Source organism: Triticum dicoccoides, chromosome 2B, assembly GCF_002162155.2.
Source record: "Triticum dicoccoides isolate Atlit2015 ecotype Zavitan chromosome 2B, WEW_v2.0, whole genome shotgun sequence".
Classification (NCBI taxonomy): domain Eukaryota; kingdom Viridiplantae; phylum Streptophyta; class Magnoliopsida; order Poales; family Poaceae; genus Triticum; species Triticum dicoccoides.
Genome location: NC_041383.1, coordinates 86702053 through 86711217, shown reverse-complemented (window position 1 = coordinate 86711217; position 9165 = coordinate 86702053).

Below are 9165 nucleotides of genomic sequence, written 5' to 3'. Positions count from 1 at the left end.
AAATGAGAGTTTAAGGTAAGTGAGACTTAAAATCCTTTAATTGACTTAGGGACATGGGAATTAAGAAAGGAGGGGGAAGGGGAATTAAGAGGGCCAATTCCCTTAGATCTCTTCCCCAGGGACCCCTGGTAATTGAACTGAGGATTGGGAATTACTCCCTCTGTAAATAAATATAAAAACGTGCTCTTATATTTCTTTTCTTTACGGAGGAAGAAAAACGTTTCTTCATGAGGAATCTTTGGTTAGCTGAGCCCGTACGCGAGGAAGGTATTCACCTGCCTGATCCCACCAATCAAACAGGGGCAGTTAACTCCCACTTAAAATCCCATTTCTAATTGCTTTCACATGCTAAACAGAGAAATGGGACTTAAAATCAATTTCCCATGTCTAATCCCTCGGCAAATTCCCATCTCTAAACTCTCATTCCCTCTCCCTGTTGTTACCAAACACGCTGCTATCGTTTTTGCAAGAGAAAACACACTGCCGGCAGTGAAGGGGAGCAGGCTGCCCCTGGCCACGTTGATCGGGCGCGAGCTCCGCGCCGGGGTCTGCTCTACGGCCACGCCGGTTTCGCAAAGCGCGGGGAGGACTACTTCCTCGTGAAGCCCGACTGCCCCCGCGTCCCCGGCGACCCCTCCACCGCACCGCCTTCTCCGTCTTCGCCGTACGTACTGCTCCCCTCTCTCCGCCCCGTCCTTTGTGTCTGGTTCGTCGTTGGTTTCTAGAATCTGTGATCTGATGGATCTGTGACCGCTTCGCCAGGTGTTCGACGGGCACAACAGGGTGTTGGCGGCGGTGTCCAGCAAGGAGCATCTGCTGGAACACGTGATGAGCGCGGTCCCTCCGGACATGCAACCGCTGGCTCGCGCGCTCATCGTCGGCTTTGTCAAGGCCGACTGGCCAACATCGACTTCCCCTACTGAAACTTGTCACCAAATATCACCGGCTCTGTTAACTCAGGGGAGGTGTCGGGACGACGGCTAGGCTGGTGGTCAGAGCTGCTAACCGTGGACCACAGGCTGGAGGACAATGTCAAGCAGAGGGAGCATGTCATGGCGATCGGCCGTCTGAATCTCTTCTCTTCGGCAGGCAGGTGAATAATTTGTTTGGTGATCATTCTGATGATGCATTGTTGTGTGAACGTTTTTTTCTTAGGTCCATTTTTGGCCAGGTGGTTTGTGCCTCTCAAGATCCATTGTGCTGATTCCACATGTTAAGCAAGTTAAGGTGGTTTGGAATTACAAAAGGAATGCAGTTTGTAGCTTCTTTTGTGGAGTTTTGAAAGTTGCCACTTTCTCTTTGGTAATTTCATCTCTCAAGTGTCGGAGCGAAGGCTGACATGGGATGCATTATCCAATGAAGCAACGGCAAATTCATACTGAGCGATTGCCTGCAGTACTATTAATTCGTTTTACTGTGGGATGATAGTTTCTAATTCATCATTTGTTTGACATACCAAAGGAAATGTCTATTCCCTGCTCCTAATTTCTAAGCACTGCTGTGTTGGCACATCTGATTTCAGCGAAAAAGATTGCTTGCTTCGAGGACAACAATGGTTCTGGTTCTCTCACATAGACCAGCTGAGAGGAGCTGCAATTCACAGAGATCAGACGACCATTTTATTCTTGTAGCTTTCAGCTTCAGTCCTACACACTTACAGCTGATTATTTAGTGATCTATACCTCTGTTCTCGTATTACAACATCATATTAGTTAGGCATAGAATAGAAGTGATATATTTGCAGCACGAAGTTTATGTTCAGTGTGTCCATGTTGTTAAGGAATCTAATATTACTTTCAAACTTCTACCCTAGAGATTTATTTCCTTTGGCCCAACTGGTTCTGATCATAGCAAACTACTCCATCCGTTAGTACAAAGTTGAGTCATCTATGTTGGGACGGAGGGAGTACTACATAATGGTACTACAGAATTTTGTCGATGAAGCTCACTTTTTTTTTTGAAAATAAGAAGGTGGCTCACAAAAATATTGGTTCTCATCTAATGTAACAACGACATCTCTCGGTTCAACTAGGAATTATTTCATTATTGCATCTGAAGTGTTTGATTGGATAAGTTCATCTTTCTTAATGTAGCTTCAGTCATGCACCTTGATTAAGTGTGTCATTTCTGTTCGCATTTTCTTGCCTGCGCAGCAGAGTGCTGGTACACTGGAGATTTATTTTGGTGTTGTTCATGCCTTTGATTTACCGTGGTACTCCCTCCGTTCGAAATTACTTGTCGCGAAAATGGATGTATCTACGTCTAGATACATCCATTTTCGCGACAAGTAATTCCGAACGGAGGGAGTATATCTTATCTATCTGCCCGCCGCTTTGAATGATTATTCTTTATTGCATTATCTAGGGTAGAAGTTTGATTGGATAAGTTCATATTTCTTAGATTACATAAATTTGTTGGATTTTACAGTTTACATATTTCTCGTGATGTAGCCAATCGTTATATGTCTATTTTTCTTATGGATGGAGGATGGGACATGCTCTTTTCCAGGGGTTTTAAGTACAAGGAGCATGCAGTTCGCTAACATCTAACACATCTAGAGGCTGGGAAGGTATGTTTCTCTACAAAGGTCCTGAATGCTCTTCTGCAAATGATTTGCTGTCATGTATCTGTTACGTACTACTAGTATTTATTTTCTGTTTCATTATTCTTCTGTGTATACTGCATACTTATCATAGTTCTGTTCAGGAAACAATGAGTAAATAGCACTGGCGGTCTATGAACTTGCACTGCGGGTGCACTTTAGTCACACAACTTGCAAACCGGAAGAACTCGTCACAGAACTTGCATTGCGGGTGCAATCAAGTCACACGCGCCAGCTGAACCGCGCCGACGCCTGGTTTTCTCTGATTTCAGTTCACGCGCGTCGCACGTGACGGCCGCTTTTTTTGCAGATAGCCCCCTGAAGTCTCAAGCAATGCCGCATTGAAACACTCCTCTGTTTTCTCTCGCTGCCTCTGTTCGTTGCCGATGGGAGAGGAGACAGGCGGCACCGCGCCGTCATGGAGATCGTCGGCGGACAGGGTGCCGGTCCAGATGGTGTTCCATCCGACGGTGGAGTTGCCGGTTCTTCGCACTGAATGGCACGGGGGTCCGACTTATGGTGAGTTTCTCCCTCCCCCAATTTTAGTTAGGGTTTTCTCCTTCATGCAATAGATGAAATACTGGTGGTGCATCTAACTAGTTTTAGGTCTGAGATGTGCAGTACTAGGTACTTTACATGGTTGGTACCTCTTTTTGTATGTTGGGCTGCATCCTAGGGTTAGTTCATATTGCCTCCGCTCACAATCAGTCCACTTTGCAAATGTAGGATATGATACGGTGAAATTCAGTGTGGAGGTGCATCATGGTGGGTTTTTTGCGGGAAAAGGAGTGAATCTAACATATTTGGATGAGAAGATAACATGGTTTGACAACCTGGACAGGAATACACTATGTACTGATGTGATCTGCTATATGCTAGCACAACTTAATTATCCTGATGAGGAGAAAATTATGCTATGGTGCCCACCTGGTAAAACTCTTGCAGATGTGGTGGAAATTAACTTGGAAAATGACTGTTTAAAGATGGCTAGAGCATCTGTGTACTCCAAGGTACTGGTTCTGTTTGTTAAACATATCAGAGAACAGAATCAAGAGGAGGAAGATGACATTGCAATTAAAGGTTCCCCTGCACTACCTACAGTTATAATGAGCCCTTTTAGCACAGAGAAGATTAGGAAGATGAAATCAGAGATAGTGGCAGGTAGTTCAGAAAATGCATCTACTGTAGAGCAACAAGCAGATGCAGATGGGTCAGAGGGCCAAGAAAAATCAGATGTGTCAGAGAATTCAGAAGTTTCAGAAGAAGAGTACGATTGTGATTCAGACATTGATCCTACTTGGTACGACAGTGATTATGGAATGGAGGAGGAGGATGATAAGGACTATGATAAGAATGTAGATGATGTTGTGCATGATGCTATGGTTGAGAAGGGCAAAAACATAGGAGCTGAATATAGGCATGTTCCTGGGTCAGATGATGTTCATGAGGATGATCTGCAACTGCCAGAAGAGGATGACTTGGAGAAAAGACATAAAAGTGACTCCGATGATGAGGAGTACAAGGCAAAGAAAAAGAAGGAGAAACCTATATATAGGTTTAAAACATTTAACCCTGTTGTTGACATGGAAAACCCTCAGTTCAAGCTAGGAATGGTATTTGATTCAGTGGATCTACTTAGGAAAGTTGTAGCACAATATGCAGTAAAGAACAGGGTGCAAATTAAGAAGAAAAGAAATAACAAGCAAAGGTTTGAGGCTGTGTGTTCTGAGGGTTGCCCTTGGAAGCTTGTGGCTGTCAATGACAACAGGACACAGTCCTTCCTTGTAAAGACTTATGTTGGAGAGCATACATGTGAAAAAGTTTGGGATGTGAAGGAACTAACAGCCCCTTTTCTTGCCAATAAATATGTAGAGAAGTTCAGAGACAATGACAAGATTTCACTGTCTACCTTTTCAAGAAAAGTCAGGAAGAAATTCAACATGGAAGTTAGCAGGCACAAGCTAGGGAGAGCTAGGAAAGCAGCATTGGAAGTTGTGCGTGGGGATGAGGTGAAGCAGTACTCATTGCTTTGGAGATATGCAGAGGAAGTAAGACATAGCAATCCAGGGTCATCTTTCTATCTGAACCTAGAGAATGGCCTATTTAGTACTTGCTACTTAAGTTTGGCAGCTTGTAAAATAGGTTGGCTGAAGGGCTGCAGGCCAATCATTTGTATTGATGGCACGTTCATAAAGACAAAGTATGGTGGCCAATTACTCACTGCAGTTGGTATTGATGGCAATGACTCAATTTATCCTATTGCAATGGCAGTGGTGGAGACAGAATGTTATGCATCTTGGAACTGGTTCCTTTGTACACTGAAGCAAGACCTCAACATAATTAACACAAGCACAATCACTATCATGAGTGACAAACAGAAGGTAAATCACTGTTAATGTTCAGTTACTGTTCATGTTCAGTTACTGCTCATGTTCAGTTCATACAAACTAAGATATAACTGGTTTCCTCTATTAGGGGCTAATCAAGGCTGTAAATGAGCAGTTATGTGACTCAGAGCATAGGTTTTGTGTGAGACACTTATACCAAAACTTGCATTCAGTGCACAAAGGTGAGACAATAAGACAACAAGTGTGGGCTTGTGCCAAATCCACTACACCAACCATGTTTGAACTAAACATGGAGAAACTGAAGCAAGATAACCCAGAATCTTATGCTTGGTTGGAAGATAAAGCACCAAATCAATGGTCAAGGGCTTTTTTTCGTGAGCTTCCTAAATGTGACATTCTATTGAACAACACATGTGAAGTTTTCAACAGGTAACTGAATGTTGTTCTTACTTAATTGCCTGTCTTACTTAATAGTCTGTCTTACTTAATTGCCTGTCTATAACTGCAATAACTGACTATTGTTCTTACTGAATTCCACTAGGTACATACTAGAAGCTAGAGAACTACCTGTGTTGTCCATGTTGGAGAGGATAAAATCACAGTTAATGCACAGGCATATGTCAAAGAAAAAAGAAGCTACTCAAAAATGGACAGGCAATCTAACTCCCAAAATCAGAGACAAATTAAGAAAAAATATAGAGTTGTCTGCCAATTGTCATCCTGAGGAGTCAGGCATGGGTGTCTTTGGTGTTCTTGTTGGGGAACGTAGCAGAAATTCAAAATTTTCCTACGTGTCACCAAGATCTATCTATGAAGAGACCAGCAACGAGTAGAAAGAGAGTGCATCTACATACCCTTGTAGATCGCTAAGCGGAAGCGTTCAAGTGAACGGGGTTGATGGAGTCGTACTCGTCGTGATTCAGATCACCGATGATCCTAGTGCCGAACGGACGGCACCTCCGCGTTCAACACACGTACAGCTCGACGATGTCTCCCACGCCTTGATCCAGCAAGGAGAGAGGGAGAGGTTGAGGAAGACTCCATCCAGCAGCAGCACAACGGCGTGGTGGTGATGGAGGAGCGTGGCAATCCTGCAGGGCTTCGCCAAGCACCTACGGGAGAGGAGGAGGTGTCACGGGAGGGAGGGAGGTGCCAAGGGCTCAGGTATGGATGCCCTCCCTCCCCTCCACTATATATAGGGGCAAGGGAGAGGGGAGAGGCGCAGCCTTGCCCCTTACTCCAAGAAAGGGGTGCGGCCAAGAGGGGGGGAGGAGTCCATCCTCCCCAAGGCACCTCGGAGGTGCCTTCCCCCTTGAGGACTCTTCCCTCTAGGGTTCCCTAGGCGCATGGGCCTCTTGGGGCTGGTGCCCTTGGCCCATGTAGGCCAAGGTGCACCCCCTACAGCCCATGTGGCCCTCGGGGGCAGGTGGCCCCACCCGGTGGGCCCCCGGGACCCTTCCGGTGGTCCCGGTACAATACCGATGACCCCGAAACTTGTCCCGATGGCCGAAACAGGACTTCCTATATATAAATCTTTACCTCCGGACCATTCCGGAACTCCTCGTGACGTCCGGGATCTCATCCGGGACTCCGAACAACATTCGGTAACCACATACAAGCTTCCTTTATAACCCTAGCATCATCGAACCTTAAGTGTGTAGACCCTACGGGTTCGGGAGACATGTAGACATGACCGAGACGTTCTCCGGTCAATAACCAACAGCGGGATCTGGATACCCATGTTGGCTCCCACATGTTCCACGATGATCTCATCGGATGAACCACGATGTCAAGGACTCAATCGATCCCGTATACAATTTCCTTTGTCTAGCGGTATTTTACTTGCCCGAGATTCGATCGTCGGTATACCGATACCTTGTTCAATCTCGTTACCGGCAAGTCACTTTACTCGTTCCGTAACACATCATCCCGTGATCAACTCCTTGGTCACATTGCGCATATGATGATGTCCTACCGAGTGGGCCCAGAGATACCTCTCCGTTTACACGGAGTGACAAATCCCAGTCTCGATCCGCATAAAACAATAGATACTTTCGGAGATACCTGTAGTGCACCTTTATAGTCACCCAGTTACGTTGTGACGTTTGATACACCCAAAGCACTCCTACGGTATCCAGGAGTTACACGATCTCATGGTCAAGGAAGAGATACTTGACATTGGCAAAGCTCTAGCAAATGAACTACACGATCTTTTGTGCTAGTCTTAGGATTGGGTCTTGTCCATCACATCATTCTCCTAATGATGTGATCCCGTTATCAACGACATCCAATGTCCATAGCCAGGAAACCATGACTATCTGTTGATCACAACGAGCTAGTCAACTAGAGGCTCACTAGGGACATATTGTGGTCTATGTATTCACACGTGTATTACGATTTCCGGATAATACAGTTATAGCATGAATAAAAGACAATTATCATGAACAAGGAAATATAATAATAATACTTTTATTATTGCCTCTAGGGCATATTTCCAACAGTCTCCCACTTGCACTAGAGTCAATAATCTAGTTCACATCACCATGTGATTAACACTGACAGGTCACATCGCCATGTGACTAACACCCAAGAGTTTACTAGAATCAGTAGTCTAGTTCACATCACTATGTGATTAACACTCAATGAGTTTTATGTTTGATCATGTTGCTTGTGAGAGAGGTTTTAGTCAACAGGTCTGAACCTTTCAGATCCGTGTGTGCTTTACAAATCTCTATGTCATCTCCTAGATGCAGCTACCACGCTCTATTTGGAGCTATTCCAAACAACTGTTCTACTTGGAGCTATTCTAAATTATTGCTCCATTATATGTATCCGGTCTCTCTACTCAGAGCTATCCGGATAGGTGTCAAGCTTGCATCGTCGTAACCTTTACGACGAACTCTTTTACCACCTCCATAATCGAGAAAATTCCTTAGTCCACTAGTTACTAAGGATAACTTTGATCGCTGTCCTGTGAGCCATTCTTGGATCACTCTTGTACCCCTTGACTGACTCATGGCAAGGCACACTTCAGGTGCGGTACACAGCATAGCATACTGAAGAGCCTACGTCTTAAGCATAGGGGACGACCTTCGTCCTTTCTCTCTATTCTGCCGTGGTCGAGCTTTAAGTCTTAACTTCGTACCTTACAACTCAGGCAAGAACTCCTTCTTTGACTGGTCCATCTTGAACACCTTCAAGATCATGTCAAGGTATGTGCTCATTTGAAAGTACCATTAAGCGTTTTGATCTATCCTTATAGATCTTGATGCTCAATGCTCAAGCAGCTTAATCCAGGCTTTCCATTGAAAAACACTTTCAAAATAACCCTATATGCTTTCCAGAAATTCTACGTCATTTCTGATCAACAATATGTCAACAACATATACTCATCAGAAATTCTATAGTGCTCCCACTCACTTCTTTGGAAATACAAGTTTCTCATAAACTTTATACAAACCCAAAATCTTTGATCATCATCAAAGCATACATTCCAACTCCGAGATGCTTACTCCAGTCCTTAGAAGGATCGCTGGAGCTAGCATACCTTTTAGCATCCTTAGGATCGACAAAACTTTTCTGATTGTATTGCATACAACTTTTCCTTACGAAAACTAGTAAGGAAACTTGTCTTGACATCCATCTGCCAGATTTCATAAATGCAGCTAATGCTAACATGATTCCGACGGACTTTAAGCATCGCTACGAGTGAGAAAATCTCATCGTAGTCAACTCCTTGAACTTGTCGGAAAACACTTCGCCACAAGTCGAGCTTCATAGATGGTGACATTACCATCCACGTCCGTCTTCTTCTTAAAAGATCCATTTATCTCAATGGATTGCCGATCATCGGGCAAGTCCATCAAAGTCCATGCTTTGTTCTGATATATGGATACTATCTCGGATTTCATGGCTTCTAACCATTTGTCGGAATTCGGGCCCACCATCGCTTCTCCATAGCTCGTAGGTTCATTGTTGTCTAGCAACATGACCTTCAAGACAGGATCACCTTACCACTCCGAAGTAGTACGTGTCCTTGTCGTCCTACGAGGTTTGGTAGTGACTTGATCCGAAGTTTCATGATCAATATCATAAGCTTCCACTTCAATTGGTGTAGGTGCCACAGGAACAACTTCCTGTGCCCTGCCACACACTAGTTGAAGAGACGGTTCAATAACCTCATCAAGTCTCCACCATCCTCCCACTCAACTCTTT